The sequence below is a fragment of the Coccinella septempunctata genome, chromosome X, assembly GCF_907165205.1.
Source record: "Coccinella septempunctata chromosome X, icCocSept1.1, whole genome shotgun sequence".
In the NCBI taxonomy this organism is placed as follows: Eukaryota; Metazoa; Arthropoda; class Insecta; order Coleoptera; family Coccinellidae; genus Coccinella; species Coccinella septempunctata.
This window is the reverse complement of record NC_058198.1, coordinates 9591794-9616882: the sequence shown is the minus strand read 5'-3', so window position 1 is coordinate 9616882 and position 25089 is coordinate 9591794. Positions and strand designations below refer to the sequence as shown.

At 35.2% G+C, this 25089-nt stretch overlaps 1 protein-coding gene across 2 annotated transcripts in view; it reads right to left on the bottom strand.

Annotated features, from left to right (window-relative positions):
- Window positions 1-16153, bottom strand: part of LOC123321987 — a 68936-nt gene extending 52783 nt beyond the window's left edge. Inside the window, exon 1 of one of the 2 annotated variants that reach the window (XM_044909795.1) lies at window positions 16109-16153. The gene's annotated coding sequence lies outside the window, so the exon portion shown is untranslated. Of the gene's footprint in view, window positions 1-15886 lie in introns of both variants that reach the window. The other variant, XM_044909794.1, reaches the window with a different exon arrangement.
- Between the last annotated feature and the right edge of the window lie 8936 nt (window positions 16154-25089).

The window sequence follows — 25089 nt, the reverse complement described above, 5'->3', positions numbered from 1 at the left end:
CTTTCTACATGTTTTCAAATTTACAGTGGCTCACCAAAAAGACAGGAGAAAGCAGGAGACAATGTTCCAGAGAAAATAACACCCAGCAGAATTGCTATGGAAATTGTCATGTCATATAGTGTGAACTATCAATTATAATATTTATGCCAAATTTCAGTTAGATATATTCTGAAGTGTGAACAGTACAAGAGAAAATCTTTAAAAAAATTCTAACTTCAGCACCCTATATCTCGAAAACGAATCGTTTATTGGAGTCCCACGTTTATGAAACTTTTTTTGTCTTAAAATTACTCAAAGAATATCCTCTAACCAATGTCTGAAATCCAGGGCCAAATATAATGTTTTCCATGGAATTTCAACACAATAAAATAAATCCTCTGAGTTAGAGAAATGTTAATAGAATCACAAACCGGTTTTGTTGAATTTGAATTTTTTGGTATTTTCATGTCAAATTTTTGATTTCAAAATATCACATGTCATATCATTCCTAGACAAACGTTCAACATTTTTTGTTAGTTAGGTATATATACAGTGTATGTCAACTTCCTTATCATTCTCGTTGAAAAAAAATTCAATATTCAACAGACATCAACTAATTCGAAATTGTATCTGATTCAACTCAATTGAATAATTCAGGCAATAAAAGAGTTAAATAAAAATGTGTAATGGGTGTAGAATCCTGCCAGGTAAAGATAAGTCAGGATATTTATTACTTTGTCTGTTTGTGAGAAACAACATTTATTGAAACTATCGGAAAAATACTATTCTCAACTGAATATCACAAGATTGAAATTTTAATGATGATTGGCTACTGAGATGGACAAGAACACAAAATGAATGTTTTTATTTATTCGGAGAAAAGTGTAATAATTTACTACCAAGTAAATAGTACAGCAAAGTACCAAGTATATCCTGACTAGTCTTGGCTGGATACTATGCTAGAGTCCCTACCCAATTTAATTCAAATTTTTGTGTGACAAATAATAAACGAATACCTCCTGATATTTCATTTTTAAACTGCCCATATTATTTCATTGAGTTGAATCGGATTACTGCGTAGGATTCGAATCAGTTGATGTTCTGTAAACAAGATAAAATTTTCATACTTTGTATGCAAGGGTAGACAACATACCCCCTCAAAAATAGTCATAAAAAGTTACGACAAATTTGTGGCACAGTGTATAAAGTTTTCTCACAGCAGAAAGAGCGCAATTTGAAATACTATTCGTCCTATCCGAGCATATTCACAACAAAAAAACTTCACAGAGTGCCATTGAAAAAGAAAAAGCGGCTCTGTAGGTCAAAACCTTATCGCTTCAACACTTAGTGTTACAACTCAAACCCCTATATTTTGAATAGAGAAGATGGGATAAGTAATACCCCATTTAAAATGACCTTGTATTCTGAGTCCAGCATATTTAATTTTTTTTTCATTCAATTCATTCGTTTTTGAGGTATTCAAATTTATTTTTTTCACAGAATTGGTGATTTCGTTCAACATGGTTTGTAAATGAATCAAATTTTCAGTAATTGATTCTATGGTTTCGATGATAATCGTTAACTGTCATACACCAGACATCGAAATATAACTGTTTGTTTCTTTTATCAAAAATTAAGGTGTAAATAGTTTATTCCTTGGCAGAAAGAATTGAAATATGTAGTTACCTAATTTTTCAAAAATAGTCGGTTTGGGATTCGTATAACAGATATTCATCGAAATTGCAAGATAAATGTGTGAAAATTCGATTAATTCACAAAGCATGCTTGAACGGAAAAACAAAAAATAATTATGCTGAACCAAGAATAGAATGCCCTTTCAAATGGGGTAAATGATACCTCAATTGCAAGGCGTTCATATTCAAAATATAAGGATTGAGGTAGTAGCACTAAGGGTTGAAGTAATTCGGCTTTGAATTCGATCTTAGAAGTTGTCCTGGAATCAAAAATAGACAGGAATAGATTTTTTTACTAACAATTTGTTCTGGCCAACCTATAGTGCCACTGGTTCGTTTTCAATGGCCCTTTCTACTTAAACACACGCACTGTATGTATGAAGAATGAAGGTCCACATTTCCTGGAAGAAAAACAACAACCGAATTCTCGAATCAATAAATAAAAGTGAATTCCCCCAAAGACCTGTAGATACAATCGAATAAACTTCAACCTGAACAATACTGAAAATTTCCGCATTTCGATAAGCCCGGATGTGCTAAGCAAATCGAGGGAATCTGAAGGTTTTGAGTTCTTTCATACTCCCCCGAAGATGCGACAAAAACATGGGCGGAAAATGGGAAATAGGTACGTGACATGTCTAAATCACGAATTTCACGTAGGTTGATATCGTCAACAGAGGAATAGCCTACAAACTGAACATGATTATAGCATCAACATCGGATAAAATGTATATTTTTTTGTAAGTGCTTCACTCGAGAGAACGGCGGAGACATAGAAACATATCAATCGCTGCTATAAGGATTAGAACGAGGATAATAAGGAAACGGGAAAGTTCTTATCGTTTGCCAAACTGGCCTGAGACATACGATTTTCGTATGGGGGCTGAATATCTATCAATCTTAAGGGGTTTCATTCACTTTTATTCCCACATGGTAGAAAGGGGCAGAAGAATAATACATATACTGAAATTTTAAAATAATAAATGTTGTGTGTTTCGCGTAAGCAGGTCCTTGAATTTCGAATTTTGTGACTCATTCATTGATTGGAATTAAAAGTGAATCAAGAATATATAGGGCTCTCCGCATATGCTATCGGGAAATCTATTGAACAAACACATGGAAAGTCATAATGTAAAACCCATTCTTCAAATTGAAAGCCTGCAGATTCGACCAAGTTTAAAAATTGATTGCTGAGGAGGCAAATCAATTCTCACTTGGTACAAACAAGGTATAAGTTATCACTGGCCAAATTTCAAACAGTGTATGGTGTAGAATGAATTTTGATTGGATGATAGTTTTCAAGCTGAAATATGTTTAGAGGAAAAATTCTGAAACGTTCTGAAATATTACAATTTTTCATAAATTTACAATGAATGATAATGGGAACACACTCTATGCAGACTTTTCTTTTCCGAAATTTCTGTAGAATCACTGAAATTTGCACACCAAATACACTGCGCAAAAAAATTAACGCACATTATGGAAATCTCAAATTTATTCTACAACTGAAGGTGTTCTCAATGATAATTATTTTTATCAGAATTATTCATGCATATGTTATCCACTTTCAACGGTTTTCTTCAATACAGATGTTTTTTCCCAGCAGGAATAAAAAAGGATAATATTATCAGATTTTGAATGTATTGGCTCCATTCTAAAATCAGTTCTTCTCGATCAATTCTAGTGATCAATAGTTTTTCTCGATCGCTATGCAACGCGAAACACGCAATTTGACCCAAGAGGAATGTGCCAAAGCGGTAGTTTTGCGAGAAGAAGGGTGGACATACACAAGAATTGCAGAAAGGTTTGGAGTTTCCCATACAAGTGCGTCCAGAATGTTGCAGCGATTCAGGGAGACAGGTATGAATGTCCGAAGACCAGGACAGGGTAGACCACGGGTAACAACTGCCATTCAAGAACGTTACTTGAGAGTTTCTTCGTTCAGACAACGGTTTGCAACCGCTCGCCTCCTTCAAATTCAGCTTGAGCGAACTCATGAGGTGAAAATTAGCACTCAGACAATAAGAAATCGGCTCAGAGAATATGATTTAAGGCTTCGTGTCGCGGCAAGAGGCCCAGCTCTTACCCCAGCCCATCGAAGGGCGCGTTTGGATTTTGCGAGAGAGCATATCCATTGGGAAGAGGCCGATTGGGAAAGAGTTCTCTTCACAGATGAGTCTAGATTCTGCCTCTACCATTGTGATCGACGTTCCCTTGTATACAGACGTCCACATGAAAGATATGCTTAGTGCAATTTCCTGAATACTACTGGTTTCGGTGGAGGATCGATTATGGTATGGGGTGGAATATCTTTGACTGCTCTCACAGACCTAGTGGTCGTTGATAATGGAGCTATGAATGCTGATAAGTATATAAGGAACATTCTTGAAGAGCATGTAGTGCCATATGCCCCATACATTGGTGAAAATTTCATTTTTATGGACGATAATGCCAGACCCCATCGTGCGCGCATCGTTCAGGAGTACCTTGAAGAGGTTGAAGTCTCTCGAATGGAATGGCCAGCAAGAAGTCCAGATCTCAGTCCGATTGAGCAGGTTTGGGACAACCTCAATAGAAGGCTGAGAAGTTCAGAAAATCATCCAGCTACTCTTAATGACTGGGAAGGATTAGATCAGAACATTTTAAGATCACTCATTTTGAGTATGAACCGTCGTTGCCGAGCTGTAATTAACGCAAGGGGTGGAAATACCAAGTATTAAATCACTTACCAACATTTCAGTATTTTGAAAATTGTTTATTTCTCTTCTTTCACATAAGATTCGGTGAAATCCTGAATTTTTCTTCCATTTAATGTGGCTTGTTTCGTTCAAAACCTTCGCAAGAGAACATAAAAAATAAGTTATAGAGTCAATGTAGAGTTAACTTTCATTAAAATTGAGATTTTCAGAATGTGCGTTAATTTTTTGCGCAGTGTATATACAGGGTATAAATGAAAGTTGCGAATAAATTTAAGGTGTGATTCCTTGGAAAAAAAATAGTGTGGGTCTTTCATATAACTTTTTTTAGTTTTTCCGAATAAGTTACTTTGTCAACAAATGTCACGAAACTCTCAATTATTTTTGCCATCCAAACCTAAACAACCACCGAAAACATCCAGTACTAACTTCTGCCTGAACGCAAATGAACTAAGAATTTGCATTGTAAATAATATTCAGGGACAAGAACCCGTTAAGCAAACAACTCGATACACTAAAACCTCCTGAAACAATCAATTTGCAGTTAACTAGAGTAACACCAGGGCTTACTACTAACGACCTGACATTTAATGAGGAAATCCTCATGGTTATCCCAGGCAGAAGTTCCTGTTATCACAATATGCTGATGATACCGGCGAATAATGCAATTATATCAGGTGTGTCAAATGAATGAATGTCACCTTTTCACCATTAATCACAAGAATCATTCGCTCAAAATTCTTTTGTTTAGAGATTGAGGAATAGAAAATGTGGCTGGAGTGACACGTAATTTCAAATGTCTTCTTTTCAGTCTGATCATGTTCCTATACATAATAATGTATACTTACAATATGATTGGAAGCAGACTTATCTGAATACATTTTTGATATTTCATTTGAATAAGTTCCAAAAAATTATTTCTGATGATTGGAAATCATTTAAGATTGTTTCGCCAATTTATAAAACGAAAATGAAATCAGTCCTACAATCCTTTCAAGAGTCTGGGAAACATTTTAGTGATTGATAAAAACTAATATGTATTATATTATTAATCTCAAAATATTCATGGTGTCTTACGTTTATAGGGAGCTAATCTCAAGTTTTACGTATTATGGTTTTCGACTACGAATTTTCCCTTCAAAATATTTGAAATATGGGAAAAATTCAATTTCGATCAGCTTGATTGCTCTGTGAATGCCGGAAACCACAGAAGGAAACTAACATTCGATGTTTCGATTAATAATTTTGACATTTCATGCATCGTAATTAATAAATTGTTCGTTGCGAATTCATGAAAATCCATGAATAAATCATGCATTGTGAAAATTATTTATCGAAGCATCAAATTTTAGTTTCCATCTGTGGTTTCAGGAAGTTACTGTTTAATCAAATAGTGCAAATTGCTGTTTTCATTGATAACTCTTACCTTATTAAGGTAACCTTCTTCTTTCTCTACGTAGAATTGACTGACATAATAAAAAATACAGGTTGAATTTTTGACGCCCACAAATATTTAAACAGTAGATTTTTGAGGTCAAAATAAACACTTCCTTCTGTTAGTATCTTTTTCAAATCGGCTCAGTTTAAAAGATACAGGCTGTTGAAAACCCATAAAAAAATTTAGTTTTAGTTCTATCTCACGAACGGTTTTATCGAATGAAATGAATTTCGGAATATAGTTTTTCATTTATTTGATAATTTTTTTTCGAACACAGATATCACCCACTTCTCTCAGTTTTCTCATTATGACAATTACGTACCATAAAAATATCAAAAATTCAAAGAAACCAAATTCTGAATCTAAGTAAGGCGCTATCTAATGATAACGTATTGTTAAAAAAAAATTATTCTTCATATTTTCTCGTATAAGGCGCCGTTTTCGTGTAATTTGATCTTCTTTGATGTTCAAAAATTTTGGGTATTTTGACCCTTTGCAACTCTTTTTGAAAGATCCATAGATGTGTCCCTACACATCTATGTTGCAAAGGGTCAAAATAGCCAATTTTTCGATCTGTGACACTTCACAGATTTAGCTAGTTATTCTGAAGTTTATTCTGTTTTTCCAGGGGTGGCACTGCTAATTATAAAAAATTTAAATTTTCCATCTTTTTACCAGGGCTGAATAGGAAAAAATGGTATGGAAAAAAAGGGTTTGATTCGTCCCCAAGAATCTACTCTTAAAATATTTGTATTTGAGTAAAAGACTCGCCCTTTATAGGTGGAATTTGAAAATCTTGCGATTAATTCGATTTGTCTATCTTGAAACTCTTATAATATGTAACTTACACATTGTTGAATACAGATAATATAACGAAAAGATTTACCATATTCAATTTTTTTTGTTAAATTTTCACTGGAATTCCCAGTTTTTCAGTAAATCGAAATGACGCTAATAAAACTTTCTTATGATTCGTTCCAACAGCAACGCAGTTATATATGATCCAGTTGAAAAAAATTGGAACAAGTGGAACGATCACAGATGGAAAATTGGATTCGAATCATCTGAAAGAACGGAAGATTGAAGATCACTTTTCATTAGGAATCTTTTGCCCGGATGAAGTGAATCTGATTAAATCTTGCGTTTCGAATTCAACGACTTGATTGAACGGTTTTAATTAGAAATTATTGGCTTATTTATTTTCGGTGGTGAAATAGCTTTCTGCTGATTGCTATTCATTCCACAACAGATTTTTTTCTATAAGAGCGCGGGTTCAGATCGAGCGAAAGGCACTCCTAGAGGCCCAACAATTTACTCGCAGTGTTTCATTTCGGGAAATAGATTTTCCAATTCATTCCACGAAATTTTTTTCATTGAACATAAATTCCGATTTTAACTCTTTGTAATATATATTTATAAGTCTAGTGTTTTTCTGAACACATGAATATAAATGGGTTACTCAACCATGGGACAGCATGCTGTTTCAATTCATGAAATTACCAGACCTAATCAAAATCTCGAACAGAAAGAATTATTCCAGTATACACTTCGCAAAAAAATTAACGCACATTCTGAAAATCTCAATTTTAATGAAGGTTAACTCTACATTGACTTTATAACTTATTTTTTATATTCTCTCGGGAAGGTTTTGAACGAAACAAGACACATTAAATGGAAGAAAAATTCAGGATTTCACCGAATCTTATGTGAAAGAAGAGAAATGAACAATTTTCAAAATACTGAAATGCTGATAAGTGATTTAATACTTGGTATTTCCACCCCTTGCGTTAATTAGAGCTCGGAAACGACGGTTCATACTCAAAATGAGTGATCTTAAAATGTTCTGATCTAATCCTTCCCAGATTTCTCCGAGTTGGATTCCTAAGTCATTAAGATAGCTGGATGATTTTCTGAACTTCTCAGCCTTCTATTGAGGTTGTCCTAAACCTGCTCAATCGGATTGAAATCTGGACTTCTTGCTGGCCATTCCATTCGAGAGACTTCAACCTCTTCAAGGTACTCCTGAACGATGCGCGCACGATGGGGTCTGGCATTATCGTCCATAAAAATGAAATTTTCACCAATGTATGGGGCAACTGGCACTACATGCTCTTCAAGAATGTTCCTTATATACTTATCAGCATTCATAGCTCCATTATCAACGACCACTAGGTCTGTGCGAGCAGTCAAAGATATTCCACCCCATACCATAATCGATCCTCCCCCGAAACCAGTAGTATTCAGGAAATTGCACTGAGCATATCTTTCATGTGGACGTCTGTATACAAGGGAACGTCGATCACAATGGTAGAGGCAGAATCTAGACTCATCTGTGAAAAGAACTCTTTCCCAATCGGCCTCTTTCCAATGGATATGCTCTCTCGCAAAATCCAAACGCGCCCTTCGATGGGCTGGGGTAAGAGCTGGGCCTCTTGCCGCGACACGAGGCCTTAAATCATATTCTCTGAGGCGATTTCTTATTGTCTGAGTGCTAATTTGCACCTCATGAGTTTGCTCAAGCTGAATTTGAAGGAGGCGAGCGGTTGCAAACCGTTGTCTCAACGAAGAAACTCTCTAGTAACGTTCTTGAATGGCAGTTGTTACTTGTGGTCTACCCTGTCCTGGTCTTCGGACATTCATACCTGTCTCCCTGAATCGCTGCAACATTCTGGATACACTTATATGGGAAACTCCAAACCTTTCTGCAATTCTTGTGTATGTCCACCCTTCTTCTCGCAAAACTACCGCTTGGGCACATTCCTCTTGGGTCAAATAGCGTGTTTCGCGTTGCATAGTGATCGAGTGTAGAAAATCAAACGAAAGAAAAACTATTGATCACTAGAAATGATCGAGAACAACTGATTTTAGAATGGAGCCAATACATTCAAAATCTGATGATATCATCTTTTTTTATTCCTGCTGGGAAAAAACATCTGTATTGAAGAAAACCGTTGAAAGTGGATAACATATGCATGCATAATTCTGATAAAAATAATTATAATTGAGAACACCTTCAGTTGTAGAATAAATTTGAGATTTCCATAATGTGCGTTAATTTTTTTGCGCAGTGTACTTTGTTTTTTCAAATAGAAGTTTTTTCTCAAAAAAATTGCCCTTAAATAACCTATTTTAAACCTTGAAAATCAGTCATCTTCACTTAATGTTGAATTAGATTCAATGAAGTAATTAATGTCAAGTATTTTGTCTATTTAGTGTGGATAGAGGAACGTTGGTTGGAGAAATATTAATTTTTCAACACTTTTCCAGGCATTATAAGGCAATAATTTTTGTGCGAAATTTAACGTCCAAATGACTGTGGACAACAATCGCCTTATGCTTGCTTATGTCGGAGTGTAATGTAATTCAGTAGCCGCAGCATCGAATGTAGGTTTAAATGGTAATTTTTATTATGAAATTGAAGAAGATTTATAGTTTTTAATGCTCGAATTTTTAATTTTCCGCGGTTGAGATATATCACCTCAGACGTTTCGTTCGCACGACGGAAATGAAAATTTGAAAGGCCGATCAAGTACTCAATCATCCAGGAATTCTCCAAAACGACTGCACGTACCATTGTGTAACAGACTTTCATTCATCTCTGCCAACGTTGAAGGAATTCCGAAGCGTGAAAGATGTCCCGTCGTGACTTTGAACGAGCCCTGTTTGATGTTCCACCACCGTCAAATCCTATATTAAGAAAGTTTTCTTATCAGCGAAAGGAATTTATTGAGAATCTAGGACCAAATCTGGGAACAAGTGCCCTCTAAATCAACAGGAATATTACTCATGTCATAATTTATGTGGAAACTTCGGAACTGAAGGGGCTCGGAGTTGGGGAGGCAATGAGCGATGTTTTCAACTATTCAACTAGAAATTTACCCCTCCTAAGAAAGCAAAAAAAATTCTGCAAATGTTCTTGCGTGGCACTAATATGGCGGGACCAGATCCTTCGCCATTTTGCAACTGTTTTCCAATCAGGGCTGTCAATTTAATTCATTATAAATTAACAATTCAATTCTTGTTTCACCACACAAAATTTGCCAGTAATAATGAGAAACAATATTAGCCAATTTGTCTTTAGGGCAACGTTTTCGTTAGAATTTCGCACAAATTATTTGTCGATAACGGTATGAAAATTCCCTGAATTCTCAAATTAAATGAGAAGCATTATCTTTGCCATATACAGGGTGAGTCTTTGACTCATACAACTATGTTAACAGTTAATTCTTGAGGTCAAAAGAAACACTTTTTTCCTGTACAATTTTTTTCGATTCGGAACTGATAAGAAGATAGAGCCATTTTAAGTTTTCATAATGAGCTGTGCCACCTATGGATGAACAAAATTACCTTCATAATAACTAGCTAAACCTTTAAAACTACCCATCTGTGGATCTTTCAAAAGGAGTTGAATTCAGACAAAATTTTTCAAATTTCACAGATACTTTTTAATTTTTGAACATCAAATTACTCGAAAATGGCGCATTGTACGTGAAAATATGAGGAATATTTTCAATTTAAAACACGTTCTTTTAATTTTTGGTATTTTTATGGTACTTATTGGTCATATTGTGAGAACTGGAAGACGTAGGTGATATCTTACCCAATTTTTCAAATTTCACAGATACTTTTTGATTTTTGAACATCAAATTACTCAAAAATGGCGCATTGTACGTGAAAATATGAGGAATACTTTTAATTTAAAACACGTTCTTTTAATTTTTGGTATTTTTATGGTACTTATTGGTCATATTGAGAGAACTGGAAGACGTAGGTGATATCTTGTGTTCGAAAAAGATTCATCAAATAAATGAAGAATTATATTCCGAAATTCATCTCATTCGATAGAACCGTTTGTGAGATAAAACTAAAAATACCATTTTTTATGGTTTTTCAACAGCCTGTATCTTTTAAACCGAGCCGATTCGGAAAAAATGGTAAAGAAAAAGTGTTCCATTTGACCTCAAGAATCTAGTGTTAAAATATTTGTACAAGTCAGAGACCTACCCTGTATATCACAAAATCCCAAAAAACCAGGTCTGTTTAATAGTAGGATTTCTCTTCAGTGAAACAAGTGGCTGAATAAACATCCCCCAAATACATATTTTCTGATTCTGACTATGAAAATTCACTCAATGAAACAGCCTCTCCAGATTCATTTCAGAAAAGGACGAATTGTTGTTTCCTGTCCAAAACCAGCACCAAACAGTTTTTATATAAACATATTTGAGTTTTCCTAGCTAGAAATGGACCAATTGCGTCAAATTCGAAGCTTCCATGAGGAAAATATGACTTTTCACCCTTAATGAGTGAGTTTTGTGCATTCCCAATACTCAATCGATTAAGACACAAAGTTCTTGTTTCTGATTAGTAAACTTGACTCTCCATCTCTAGAAAATTGCCTCGAATAGATTCGAAAGAAGAAGTACTCTGTGTCTGGTGAATATTGAAATTTTTCTATAATGATGTGAGCCCACTCACTCTTAATCTCAATATGATGAAAGGGGTGCATTTTTCCCTCTGTTATGTGTTCTTGAATGAATGCATATTATGAATGCAACAAAATAATTTATTAGTCGTCAATATCAAAAAATTAAATAATTTTTTTCAATTCAATAAAAAGAATATAAGAAAAACGATATTATGCACTGGAAACAGTTTATCGCTTTTGAAGTGAACACTGTTACAATTTGTAACATTTCCATCAACATAACTCTATAGGAGTTTAAATTGTTCCTAATGGCGAAAATTCCTGATTTCGTGCCTGGATCTTGGCAGCTCTCTAGCCAGTGCAATATATAACAGCGAATATTCCTCAAAGATAAATTTCACAGAGCGACTCATTGATACGTTCAATTTTGAACGTTTTTCGATGCGGGGGCAAATTCCATTCGGTCAGAAAGAAATCGGCATCAAAGGATTTTTCGCAGGCTGATTCAAAGGACTTATATACTTGAATTTTAATCAATATGCCCACTGAAGAGTATTCAGCGGGATTCGATCCTTGTCGGAATCGGAGCAGATGGAAATCCATTTCACGATTACAGGAACAAGATGCTAAGCTATGTCGAAGTGTTTGACGTAATCCCCATTTCATTCACCCCCAGCTCTCCAATTTAATTCGGATGAAAAATATGCCTCTCCTCTCTTTGACAGTCATGAGGTGTGGGGCAGTTTTGTGAAAAAAAGTGTTTCTACTGATGCTTTCACGAGAAGAGAAAGGGACAGCTCCCTGAGTGAAACATTCGTTCAATAAATTCTCAAACAGTCTAAACGAAAAACGATCATTGCAATATTTTCTGAGAACAATTAAAATGTACTTTTTCTCGTTCATAAAACTGATTTGCTCTTTCCTGATTTCTCTGTGTGAAAAATACTGCAAACATTAGTGATATTTCGAAAATATATAATGGAATGCGTGAAAACATTTCTCTCCTGTATTATGTGATGGAATAATCAGTTTTCATAGTGGTATGCAAAGGAGAAGAGATTCATTCATGATCTGAGCCATCATAAGATCTTGTTAGGTCTCTGTGTTATTGATACCACGTAGAAGCGTTCATAGCCGATTCAATTTCAGCTAATACGTTAATGGCTAAATCTAATTCAGTTATACGCAAACTAATCTGGTAAGACGACAAAGGAGATTGATTTTCCTGGATTGTTACTTAGCGAATTAGGAATCACAAGAGTCTCTTCGAATTATAGAGAAGAAAAAGCCATTTTTTAAGGCGGAAACCCAAAACTATTGTTCTTCTCACTGATGATATTAATTAGCATCCGAATTTTAAGATGAAAGGTATCAATTTCAGACTATTTTCCGATGCAGGGCGTATAACTTCGGAGCGAAGGTCCCAATATTGAATTCAGGTTCAAAGCGTTGTACCTCTTTAGTATCCCTTAGCATTAAATCAATTGTTTGATAGGCTAATATTGTTTCGTTTCCAGTTAGAAGCTTCGACATACAAACCGCTTGAGTAAATTGATCGAATCATTGGTGGAGAATGCCAATATTGGAACACGAAATGCATCCCCATCATGATGACCTAGGAAGTTCTGTCTTGGAGCGAATAGAAATGAAATTTCCTTTATGCATTTAGTGCTGGATCCACGAGAAAAGTCCCGACAAAACCGCACAAAAACTAGAATAGATCGAAATAAACAGATGCAAATTGGCTAAGAACCTGTAGAAATATATCCTATTGGTAACAGAGAGCAATACAATTAACAACAATTTCAATAGTTAAATTGGATCTAAATAGCTCAATCTATAAAGATTACAATGTATTATTCGTCAAATACTAAGAAATATTCTTCAAATTTTAGTGTTTTTTATGTCTATTTCTAAAACTGTTTCGCTGCAACAAATCAAAATCTACTGAGGGATTTCTTGAAACATCAGAACATTTAGAATCACAAGGATTAATATTCAAATAGTGCATCACATTCGATAATAAGACAAAATATTATAACTGATCAAAATAACTCGTTTAGCCACAAAGTGTCTATATAAAATATCGAAGATGGCTGAGATACAACCCCTAGAAGTTCGACAAAATTTCATTGAATTTCAAGTACGGGACTGTGGAAGGTGACTCCAGCATCGCAAAAACAAAACAAAACATAAACATATGGCTGGACAATGAATGGTTCAGTACCAAGTTCATCGGATTAGATGAATCAGGTTACTTTTGAGAGAATCATAACTGTTGTATCGTGCAATTTGGGGTGAAAAAAAAAAGTAGAAAATCGAGGCAGTTTCTTGAAAGTGCTTAGGTTAGTTATGTTGAAAAAGTGCTATGATGTTTCCCCATTTCATCCCATTTTTACGACGATTGTTGGTATGTTCGAACCAGAAGATTTTGATGCCCATTGTAAAAAAATTCGTGAATAATTTAAACGGATTTTATTGGTGAGATTTTGAAGTATTCTATTTTTTACACTTGTGTTCTAAGTCCCTTCTGTCAGTTGTTATCGAAATGAGCCATTTCATAAAATCGTGTAAATTACTATGAAATAATGAGAACAATTTGGCAATCCTAAGTTTCCATTTTCATTACCACGTAAATATCGAACGAGCCAATATCCTAAATGAAACCAGATGGTAGTACCAGGAGATAAGTTTTTTCCCACTGCTTTGCGATAATTCAGCTAAAAAACGATCTAGGGTCGTATTAGGATCTATTTCAGTAATCATTTTCAATTTTTTTTCAACTTTGTCATTTTTAAAGTTTTGTAAAGGTAATTTTTGGTGAAACACTTCATTTGACCAGTTCTTTCTTCTGTTGACAAAAAACCTCAACTTCAAATACACCCTATATATTTTTTCGAATCATTCAAGAAAATATTTTGAAATCTCGAGAATATGAAAACGAAAGTATCGATGAAAAATATAATAAGAATATTACAAATTTAAAAGGAATTCTGATACAGTTCACACAGCAGTGAATTATCTTTCAATTTCTGCCTCTAATTCTCTAGAATTGCGAAAGTTTTCCCATATTCAAATGAAATATTTCAGCTGACATTCGTGGAAATATTGAAAAAATTGATATTGCGATGCCCGAAAATTTTCATTATATGGATGGAGGTATATTTGGTTTTTGATAAATTGCATTAGTATTTTATTTTGAATTGGAAAATTTTATGTGACACAAATGTTAATTATTGTGGTGATGGTTATTTCATAAAAAATTCAACTTTTATAGTTCCGTTCTGAAAGAAATACTGTACATTATTCATATTGTACTGCTGAATGTTTTCTGTCTTATTCTCCACTTTTCGAGAAACCGTATCAAATCTACTTGCGGATACAAATTAATCTCTTATCGTTCAGGCGGATGATCCGTCAAAGCAAAAAGGGAACAGGGAAGAACTCAAATATGCTGAATTAATTATACAGTTTCGCGTTCTGTTATTTTTCCATAAAAGTTCAGAGATAGATTCCAACAACACTGCAGCCTCCATTCCGAATTCTGAGCCGATAAACTGATATTCAAAAAGGCACTCTGAAGTTTCGCGACGCTACCAAGAAATCTTTCCAAAGTTTAACACTTACATTCAATTTAGGGGACTGATATAAGACTGCGCTAACTGTCGGATTTCCATATTTCTTAGCCATAAAATTGGAATAGAATAATCATGGTTTTTATACAGGATGAATCTGATTATCCTTCACTGGGACGATTTTCAGGATTTAAATTCATTAAAATTTCCTCACAGCTATAAATGTCACATAAAATAATAAGATTTCGAATCTAAACTTTTTCAATACGTTTCTCGTTGGGTCAGTATATTAGAAAATAATACTTCATCATATATATGATATTTAAATAATGAAAATCAATTTTAGGTTTAACTTCCAGAGCAAAAAATTTTCTGGAAAAATGTCTTTCAAAATTTTCCCTCCTCATCAATTCCATAGGTCTGTTTGGTGTATAAAATTATTTCAAGGATAGAAACGAAACTGCAAAATTTTCGAACTACAGATAATACTTATTATAAAGTTCTAAACCAGATATTGTACAATCAAAAAAACTTTTTCAATTTGAATTTTCCTTTAAAAATCTTGGGAAAATAAGTAATCTAGAGAAATATACATAAATAATAACATAGTTATGAAGATAAATGATGAAAACCAATCTCAACAAGTGCAAATGTGGAATTATAGAATGCATTGAAAAAATTCGATCGAAAATTTTCAGTGAATTCGGTATTCAGAAATTGAAGTAAGCAATCAAAAAAATCAGCAGGATGATCTCCAAGCAATTCTACTTTAGTTTGAATAGTTCGCTTAGTATTAATAATCTTGAACTTTTCAAAAATTTTTATAGTTCTTAAAATCGTTAATGAGGTGTTAGAAGAAGTTAGGACGATTACAGAAATAATCCGCATAATTGCTAGCGGACTTCTCTCAACGACAGAATTATTGGGCTAGGAAAAGTTGAATGAATAAGCGTAGAGAGAAATCCGTTCAACAGATTAAAAGAGCAAACCGTTGAATAGCAGCAACACGTTGAACATGCCGCGATGCTTTGAAGCGTGCGGAAATATATTTATTAAGTATATATTTATGCAATTACCTTATTTTTTTAAATGGTGCAGGATTTCTTCAGCGAAATGCGGTGCAAATGTGCTCTGTTAAAATGAGAGTGCAGTGAAAATGAGATATAATTTTCGTTGAAAATTAATCAGAGTGAAATGATCATGATATACTCGTGATTGGAAACGAAGTGAAGTGCACTGAATTTCTTTGCGAAGTGAGTATCAGGTGCGCTCGCTCATCATATCATGCGTTTACGTACTCGTTTTGGTTCGTAGTTTTTTGGTTACGAGTGCATATCGGGCAGGGTGGCGCAAGACTAAACTCCAGAAATGAGGTTGCGCTGGCCCAGGGCAAATACCTTCGCCGTTCTCACTTCTTGTGCCTTCTCTCTCAGTTACCGCCCCCAAGTTTGCGCGCCCCCAGCAATTGCCGTCTATTCTCTACTAGATGCTCATAAGGGTCCACACACAGACCACATGAACGAAACGTGAAGATTTCCTGAAAAAAGCCAAACTTCTAATCTGACTGAGCGAAGTGTTGTCCTGTTAAAACTTCAAGGACTGCTCGTGACTACCTTGGTATGTATGCAGGACGCCCCCTCACAGTAATAAACACAGATATGTGGGAAAAACGTTTCAGTTTTCAGGTGAAGCTACCATTGAAAAAATTAGCCCACGAGACCAACGAGACGAAATTCAGTAAAGTCTCATCTCGTTGCATTGTGTCAAATGTTCTTTTTCCATTTCAAGCAGTAACAAATATCCTTATTAGAATTGACCACGTCTAGTGATGCCCACGAGACCAACGAGACGAGACTTTGCTGAAGTATCGTCTCGTCTAGCCGATAAGATATGAAGTCTCGTCTAGAGTCTCATCTCGTGGTCTATAGTTACATCTTGTCTCGAGTCTCTTGCGAGAGTCTCGCAAAAGTCTCGTTATCTCGTGGTTCATAACGTTGCATTTTTCAGGTAAAGCTACCATTGAAAAAATTAGCCCACGAGACCAACGAGACGAGACTTCAGTAAAGTCTCATCTCGTTGCATTGTGTCAATTGTTCTTTTTCCATTTCAAGCAGTAACAAATATCCTTACTTGAATTGACCACGTCTAGTGATGCCCACGAGACTAACACGACGAGACTTTTATTTATTTATTTATTTATTTATTTATTTATTTATTTATTTATTTATTTATTTATTTATTTATTTATTTATTTATTTATTTAGTCAATTAGGAATACAAACAGGTGATAAACACCCAACACAGTATCCACTATTAAGAAATACCAAGTGTGTCAGAGTGAACAGTTTACAGTTAAAACTTATCTAATAAAACAATTATATTATTTATATTATACTATAGTGATAAGGAAAACAAGAAAAATCAAAAATATAGTTAATCAATGATAACAAGTATGAGTTTTAGTGAAACAATATTCTTCACTTTGAAAAATGCGGTATCGAAAAGCTAGTCAAAAAACAAAAATACGATCAATTGAAAAAGAAGAAGAACATTCTATTGACATAAGTATATTTTTTTGAGTTTTTGTTTTATTGAATTTTGACTAAGATGAAACAGATCAATATTACTTAAAGTATTACAACATCGCATCATCCTGCAGAGGGGTGAATTCATGGCGCTATTAGTATAACGAAAAGGGATATGGAACATATCACTACTCCTGAGGAGACGACTTCTTTTTCCATTTCAAGCAGTAACAAATATCCTTACTTGAATTGACCACGTCTAGTGATGCCCACGAGACCGACGCGATGAGACTTTACTGAAGTCTCGTTTCGTCTCGCCGATAAGACATGAAATTTTGTCTCGAGTCTCGTCTCGTGTTCTCTAATCTCGTCTCGTGTCTCATGCGAGAGTCTCGTAAAAGTCTCGTAGTCTCGTGGTTCATAACGTTGCATTTTTCAGCTAAAGCTACCATTGAAAAAACTAGAGATGCCCACGAGACCAACGAGACGAGACTTCAGTAAAGTGCCTCATCTAGTTATATTGTGTCAAATGTTATTTTTCCATTTCAAGCAGTAGCAAATATCCTACGTGAAGTAACCATGTCACTAGTTTTTTCAATGGTACCTGAAAAATGCAACGTTATGAACCACGAGACTACGAGACTCTTACGAGACTCTCGCATAAAATTCGAGACTAGACGAGACTAGACTAGAGACCACGAGACGAGACTCGAGACAAAACTTCATGTCTTATCGGCGAGACGAAACGAGACTTCAGTGAAGTCTCGTCGCGTTGGTCTCGTGGGCATCACTAGACGTGGTCAATTCAAGTAAGGATATTTGTTACTGCTTGAAATGACAAAGGAACATTTGACACAATGCAACGAGATGAGACACTTTACTGAAGTCTCGTCTCGTTGGTCTCGTGGGCATCTCTAGTTTTTTCAATGGTAGCTTTACCTGAAAAATGCAACGGTATGAACCACGAGATAACGAGAATTTCGCGAGACTCTCGTACGAGACTCGTGACGAGAAGAGGATCGCCAGTCGAGACTAGAGACACGAGACTAGACTAGAGACTAGGAGACGAGACTGGAGACGAGACTTCACGTCTTATCGGCGAGACGAAACGAGACTTCAGTAAAGCATCACTAGACGTGATCAATTCAAGAAAGGATATTTGTTACTGCTTGAAATGACAAAGGAACATTTGGCACAATGCAACGAGATGAGACTTTACTGAGTCTCGTCTCGTTGGTCTCGTGGGCATCTCTAGTTTTTTCAATGGTAGCTTTACCTGAAAAATGCAACGCTATGAACCACGAGATAACGAGAATTTCGCGAGACTCTCGTACGAGACTCGTGACGAGAAGAGGATCGCCAGTCAAGACTAGAGACACGAGACTAGACTAGAGACTAGGAGACGAGACTGGAGACGAGACTTCACGTCTTATCGGCGAGACGAAACGAGACTTCAGTAAAGTCTCGTCGCGTTAGTCTCATGGGCATCACTAGACGTGGTCAATTCAAGAAAGGATATTTGTTACTGCTTGAAATGACAAAGGAACATTTGACACAATGCAACGAGATGAGACACTTTACTGAAGTCTCGTCTCGTTGGTCTCGTGGGCATCTCTAGTTTTTTCAATGGTAGCTTTACCTGAAAAATGCAACGGTATGAACCACGAGATAACGAGAATTTCGCGAGACTCTCGTACGAGACTCGTGACGAGAAGAGGATCGCCAGTCAAGACTAGAGACACGAGACTAGACTAGAGACTAGGAGACGAGACTGGAGACGAGACTTCACGTCTTATCGGCGAGACGAAACGAGACTTCAGTAAAGCATCACTAGACGTGATCAATTCAAGAAAGGATATTTGTTACTGCTTGAAATGACAAAGGAACATTTGGCACAATGCAACGAGATGAGACTTTACTGAGTCTCGTCTCGTTGGTCTCGTGGGCATCTCTAGTTTTTTCAATGGTAGCTTTAGCTGAAAAATGCAACGTTATGAACCACGAGACTACGAGACTCTTACGAGACTCTCGCATAAAATTCGAGACTAGACGAGACTAGACTAGAGACCACGAGACGAGACTCGAGACAAAACTTCATGTCTTATCGGCGAGACGAAACGAGACTTCAGTGAAGTCTCGTCGCGTTGGTCTCGTGGGCATCACTAGACGTGGTCAATTCAAGTAAGGATATTTGTTACTGCTTGAAATGACAAAGGAACATTTGACACAATGCAACGAGATGAGACACTTTACTGAAGTCTCGTCTCGTTGGTCTCGTGGGCATCTCTAGTTTTTTCAATGGTAGCTTTACCTGAAAAATGCAACGCTATGAACCACGAGATAACGAGAATTTCGCGAGACTCTCGTACGAGACTCGTGACGAGAAGAGGATCGCCAGTCGAGACTAGAGACACGAGACTAGACTAGAGACTAGGAGACGAGACTGGAGACGAGACTTCACGTCTTATCGGCGAGACGAAACGAGACTTCAGTAAAGCATCACTAGACGTGATCAATTCAAGAAAGGATATTTGTTACTGCTTGAAATGACAAAGGAACATTTGGCACAATGCAACGAGATGAGACTTTACTGAGTCTCGTCTCGTTGGTCTCGTGGGCATCTCTAGTTTTTTCAATGGTAGCTTTACCTGAAAAATGCAACGCTATGAACCACGAGATAACGAGAATTTCGCGAGACTCTCGTACGAGACTCGTGACGAGAAGAGGATCGCCAGTCGAGACTAGAGACACGAGACTAGACTAGAGACTAGGAGACGAGACTGGAGACGAGACTTCACGTCTTATCGGCGAGACGAAACGAGACTTCAGTAAAGTCTCGTCGCGTTAGTCTCATGGGCATCACTAGACGTGGTCAATTCAAGAAAGGATATTTGTTACTGCTTGAAATGACAAAGGAACATCTGGCACAATGCAACGAGATGAGACTTTACTGAGTCTCGTCTCGTTGGTCTCGTGGGCGTCACTATGTTCAGGGGAATTATTTTTGCTGTGACATTATATTCTATTGTTGTTCAACTTTCACACGCTGTATGTTTTTCCCACAGCATTTGCTTTTCGTGGCATATATGGTCCTACTGCTATATTTCTATCCTTAGTGTATGCAGTCAAAAATGATGAGAATAACGGTCCTTAGGAAATCGTCAACACATGGAGAATAGTCTACTAATGAATGGAATATTTATGAAATACTCCTATCAAAGAGCACCAAAATATAAACATATCTTGAATGTTTTCACTAAGTGCGTTAATCTTGCTATGTTTATTGCAATACATAGAATGAAGAATTTCTGCTCTCTATCATTGTATTGAAGTTTTAGATGAGAACAATATATTTTTTGGGGCTTTTGAAATGGAAAAAAATAGAAAAAAGTGACATGAATACTAAGAAATGATTCCACAATTTTCAAATTCGGAAGAAAAACTCCTAATTATCCAATATTCACGAGACTACGAGGCTAATGCGAGACGAGACCGAGAAAAGTCTTGTCTCGTCTCTAGTCTCGTCTCAAAAACGAGACGAGGCTCTCGTAGACATCACTAGAAAAAACGTCGAAATGTCGTTGGGCAATAATTTCTTATAGGTTCCTTACACGTAGCAGCCATTCTTTTTGTAACTTTTGTAAGATCGTGCGGGAATATAAGGTTGAAATTTCACTTCAGAATAACGTTCTTGAGATACGAATGCTAAACGTTGAAATTGATTCTTGAATAACATCAAAATTATTCGTTGAATATCAAAATTCAACTTGACAAATTTTCAATAAGAAATGAATATTTTAAAGAATCAATCTACAATGAGCATATACGTTGAAAAAGTCTCTGACATCCCCTCTTAAGTTTTGAAATCAAGGATTTCTTCCTTGCGTGAATAAAATGACGTCGTTCATTTCCTATTCTAAGAATCTTAATCAATCCTTTGCAGCGTTTCCATTTTCCGTTCGCTTGGATATATAAATTCCTTTTTGACAGCGGCTGTAGCTTTTCATTATATATTCTTAATCAAATTCGGCTCAAGAGATCTCACCATACCTAAAATTAGTTGCATTATTCAAGTATCCTCAAGTATTTAGAAATGCTCAAGTGAAACATGTTCTTGCCCTTTCTGATTACTGGTTGCTTCAATATATGCAGCACGTTTTCGCTGTTCACTTCTTTCGCACAAATCGAGAATTGGCCATAAACTTGGATCGCCTCAGGAGATGAGGCATTTTTGACCATAAAAAACGAGCTGATTGATTTTGTACACCGAATTTTACATTCAACTTTCGGATATTACTCCAAGATTGGTCATTTGATTATGCTTCTTCGATTCAGTACAATCCTACAGAAATGGTAATCAGTTTTTCCTAGATAACTCGGAAACTCATACTGAATTAAACGAATTAAAGTATCATATACAGAAAACATGTATTGTTTTCTGAAGTGATATTTAAATTCGAATTCTCCTTTCAGAATTTATGTGAAAAAAACTAATGAATAGATCAGATTGAAGAAAAAGTCAAGTGTCGCTGCAATATGGTTCCAAAGCTAAATGTTCAGTATTCAGTATTCAATACACAGCAGCACCTTGAAATCTTTGCAATTTTCATGTGAAGTTATCATTTCAGAAGAAGTGTTTCATTATAGATGAAAATATGCATTAAAATGAAAAAAATGCGTTTAAGTGCTTTCATTCAGGTTCACGAAATCAAGATCATCAAAATCCTTAAAGCACATTCCATAACTTATCGAAGTCTGTACACGACTTATTTGAAAAAGCAATAAACTAACCTAACGTTATAATGCCGATACAAATCCTCAAAACTAAATCTCCAAATTCCATGACCTGACATGACTCACAACATTTATATTTTCGGTATTAACTACTTTGTATAAAAATGCTCCAACAGTTCGATCATATTTATTATATTTCGTGTATAATACAAGAGTTTGTCCTGGCACCCTCTGTGAGGGTTATAGGGTAGTTGAGTTTCAAATGGCAGCCCTAACTTGTGGTGCCAGAAAAGGATACACCCTTTCTTGCCCAAGATGGTCTGGTAATTGATGGAGTTTTTCATAGATCTTTTCTTTATTATCGAGGTAAAATAGTTAAACTTATTGAATTCGAATTTTTACTTCTTTTGTATTCGTTTTTCGTAGGGTAACTGTTGAAAGATGAAAAAACGTATTAACTTCATATTCATTTATTTTTATAATTGTTAATCTTATTTCAGATAATTCTGCAATTACTTCTTTCAATATGGAATCACTGTCCTATATTATTTCATTAAATATTCACATGCTCAAAATTTCAATTTAAAAAGCTGGTATGCAACACTGTTAAATGAAAAATTCAGAAATACAAAATATTATTTTGCATTTGGCAGCCAATTGTTGGTTAGAGAGCTTACATTTTTCCATTATTCCATTAATTCCTCTGGAAATATAATCTCTAATAATAAAGGGATTTCTGGGAGTTCTAAAACAATTCATGGAAAGATGGATTTATTTATTTCAAACTACATATATCTACTGAATTGAGCTTCGAAATCACAAATTATATCATGGCCACTATTAATTCGAGAATTTGTTGAGGCTTTTCGAAGAACGATGCGTTTCCATCGAATAAAACCGAACTTCTCGATTAGAGTAAATGTATTTTCAATGTGGAATGGATTCCTTTCCTCGTCAAGGTCTTCAAAGGAATTATAACGTCAGCACAAATCAATATGCCTATTATGCAATAATGAGCATCATTCGAAAAGAGACACCAGATATGTTGACCTTTTTTCACTAATGAAAATTATGCATCCAACGTCAATGAAAGGGTGAATTCAGATCAATATTGCATAATGTCATTAGTTCACATTAAATTCAGATAATAATATCATATCATGCATAAATAACACAATAACAAGGAATGCCTATTAGAATTTCATTAAAAGCTCAATTGTTCATTTATTGTTGCATTAGTCGTATTTCACACCACCTGAATAATCAATAAAAAACGCTATTCGAATGAGAAAATAAATATTGAATCAGAATATCCTACAGAAGCTCCTCGCAAACAGTTGTGCTGTCTGGATATTTCTGGTAAATAATATTATTGAATGGTAGACAAATTATTTTTTTCCTAAAAGGTAAACAAGTACTGTGAACATGTAACTTCTTCAACAGATCATTAATGTAAAGGAATCTGCTTTTGTGGGTCCAAAAGTTCTCAAAACTTTTTAAGAAGGTTTGGTTCCAAAGACACCAATTTTTCCTAGGAGTATAGGTTCTAACTTGGACTAATTAGAGATCTTGAACCAATAAAAAAAATCCATGCTACGATCCACGAGATGACGTCCTAAACGATGGTGATCCATCACACAGAATTTTGTGAGAAATTGTATTGGTGTAGAGGTGCCATTGAATTGCCTTCAAGATCTTTTAGTACTACATCTTCTATTGTACATAAATACGACGGGCCCTCAACAAAAAACGTACTTGAAGATGAACTCATTGAAGTTTGATTAACCAACATTTAGCTGTACTAGATTGAAAATAACATTGAAAAATATTCAACCTACAAAAATGTAACAAGTTCATTACTGTTTCGATAAATAGAACATCTTTTTTCAAATGAGATAATCATTGGATAGAATGGAGCTGCATGATGTGTGGAAAAATGTTCAATAAATACTCAGTTAATAAATTGTAGTATGAAAAAAAACTTCTTATTAGATAGTTCTTTTTTTGTTTCATTCTACAGCTTATTTCAACGAAAACTTCACGAACATTTATGTTGATACGAATTATAAAAAAATTTGACGATTGAATATTTTGTTGATTTAATTTTATTGCATAATATCTATCAAAATTAAGATGAAAGAGTGGGAATTGTGTGAATTATTCGGAAGGGAAATCAACCTAATCAGCTTGTTCCAAACAGAAATAAAAATACCCACAACTTCACCTGTTCATCGTTCAATTCATAAATCCGATCTCATTTCAGGTCCTATTCATTTTTAAATTAAATCCTGAATGACCGGATGATTCGAGGGAAACCCATTTTCCTGTATGAATAGATCTGTTTTAATTTTCCTACTATTTTCCACTTCGGTAATAATTGGAAAAGCGCTCTCCTAATTTCCTTATTTTACCTGTTATTGAATAATATCGAAATTAAAATGTAAATAACAATATTAATTATATTGAAACTTTGTGAGTACCTGGCTCTAGAAAGGGTTACTTTGATATATGATGATTGATGATATATATGAAAAAATGTGTAAACTACGGATGATGAAGACTATTTCATTTGTAGAGGAAATATTAATACTGCTGGTCAGAAAATGCCAGATTCAGATGCCAATACCTATTTGAAATTGATCGATTAAAATTCAAACCAGGAAATTCTTCAGGTTTCCACGCAGTCTCTGAAACAAAATCATCTGATTTGCTCCTGAAAAATTAGTGCAAGAATTTACGCAGGGGCGAATCGATTATTTCAATTTTTTAATTAATTTTGTACAGAGACTGGTGAGAGTGAAAACCCTATCTGAAATAGTCATTCTAGAGTGGAGTGAAAGCAATTCGAAGAATCAGTCCGAAATTTTTAAACCTTCTAATGATTCAGGAAAAGAGAGATAAAAACCTCAGAAGAAACTCTCTGTCTACCCGCAAAAGTGTAATGATTAAGAGTTTATCTAAAGAATAAGCTGAAATTCTCAAATATTGAAAATGCTGAAAATTATGCTTTTTCCACCCCC